Below are 1877 nucleotides of genomic sequence, written 5' to 3'. Positions count from 1 at the left end.
GCCGCTGATGAACCCGTGCTGGTTGCCCCTGAGCATGCCGCTATGAAATCAGGGTGGCCAGGAGGAGAGGTCATGTGCTATGGAGTCCGATAGCTCTAAGAGGCCAGATTTGGTGAATCATAGACTCATAGAAAATGAGGGTTGCAGGGGAGCTCAGGGGTCACATCTAGTCCAACCCCCTGCTCCAAGCAGGACTAGCCCTGACTACATCATCCCAGACAAGGCTTTGTTTACCTGGGTCTTAAAAACCATCAAGGATGGAGACTGCACCACGTCTCTGGGTAACCCGTTTCAGTGCTTCACCACCCTCCTAGTGAGGGAGTTTTTCCTAATATCCAACCTCCTCTTCCCTTGCTGCAATTTGAGCCCATTGCTCCTTGTCCTGTCGTCTGCCCCCACTGAGACCAGTCTCAGTGAGCTGCCCACATACACAACAACCCTAATTTCTGCTTCATGTCCTCTCACCCTGCTTCCACCAGGAATTGTAATAATTAGGAAGGCAGTTGTCTGAGCCTTGGCACTCCAGTGCTCTTTGACAAATCTGAGCAAATCTGTCTCTTTGAACACTTTAATGTTTAAATGGACATAGATAGCCTGTTAATGACCAAAGAGCTGAAGCTTGGGAGGTGGGGGAAAAAAGCCCACATGCTATCTTTATCAGGCTGCTTTCATTTAAAAGAAGCCAGCCCCTGAAAAGAAGTTATAGGGCATGGTTTTCGCAGAACAAAAGGCTTCATGCAGAGTAAACTATTGGGATGTGTTACAGTCCATCCAAGTGGGAAATTGAAGGGAGACCGTGGAGATGTGAGATAGAATATGCTCTCTCTGTTGGAAAGCTTGCTTAAACTACTGCAGGCACAGTAGCCAGAGATGAGTTATTAAACCAACAAGTAAATAGATGAATGTGAAGCCTGCCTCAGCTTTTATTATACTTCCATTTCCCCCACGTTTTAAATGATGCGTTTGAACAAGGTCTCTCAAAAAGGATCGTTTCTTGCCGCACGTGACCAAAATCTTCCCGCTCCCTCCTGACTGCTGTATTTTCCCATTATCGTCCAAAGCACATTAGATACGTGGGTATAGCCATTTCCTTGAAGCACCGTTGCAGCCGCAGTCACGCCACACTTGCTGAGTCTGCGTGTGGGCAAGCGTGTTTATGTTTAGGAGGTATTTGAAAGGTTTCAAAAACGATGTCCTCTTGGGAGCCATATTCATCACAGTCGACCCCATGGGCTTAATCTTTTTCCTTAACTATGAACTTTAGTACAGACCCGTTTCCTAGCACACAGCACTTTCTGAACAGCGAGACTAATTCAGCCCCAAAGCAATTTTCTTTCCAGCAGTAGAAGCAGCAGCAGGTTGTTGTCAGGTGAAAGTGGCTTTAATTTTCGCTTTTATTGTCCTGGAGGTGCCAAGATGCCTGTAGGATGGATGGCACGTTGAAAGTGAGTAGATATGGAGCATCTTCCATCAAGAATAGAAACAGTTCGGTCATGCTACTGTCGGCCAATGAGAAAAAACAGCTATCTGGAATGCATTCTGTAGAAGAGAAGTTTCAGGATCATTTTGGCAGGGGCAAGATTTTGCTCGGATCTGCTGTGCCTCTGCAAAACACTGCATTCATTATCTCTTTCCATTGATTGAAAATGCCCTTGGTTCAGGGTGAAAGCCGCATGAAACTCCACTCAGTGAAGAGTGATTTTCCTTTTCCCAGTTTCAAAGCTGCCAGGAAGGCCAAACTAACCATGTTTAGTGGTCCAAAAGTTTTGCTGCTCATGTGGACCCGGTGACCTGGGAGCACCCTTGCAGCCCCCTATTTCTAGGAAAAGAGAGATCATTCCTCATCCTGCTGGAGAAAGAAGGTTGTGCTGTCCCCT

General features: G+C 46.7%; 1 long non-coding RNA gene across 1 annotated transcript in view; it reads left to right on the top strand.

The window, feature by feature from the left end:
• Positions 1-861: 861 nt before the first annotated feature.
• LOC109292572 overlaps positions 862-1877 on the top strand; it is a 7970-nt gene continuing 6954 nt past the window's right edge. Inside the window, exon 1 of the long non-coding RNA XR_002096148.1 lies at positions 862-1369. This is a non-coding gene — a long non-coding RNA (uncharacterized LOC109292572). The remainder of the gene's footprint in view (positions 1370-1877) is intronic.

The sequence above is a fragment of the Gavialis gangeticus genome, unplaced genomic scaffold (genome assembly GCF_001723915.1).
Source record: "Gavialis gangeticus isolate Ggan-Ray unplaced genomic scaffold, GavGan_comp1, whole genome shotgun sequence".
In the NCBI taxonomy this organism is placed as follows: Eukaryota; Metazoa; Chordata; order Crocodylia; family Gavialidae; genus Gavialis; species Gavialis gangeticus.
Note: the sequence above shows the minus strand (reverse complement) of the source record. Positions and strands in the feature narration are given on the sequence as shown.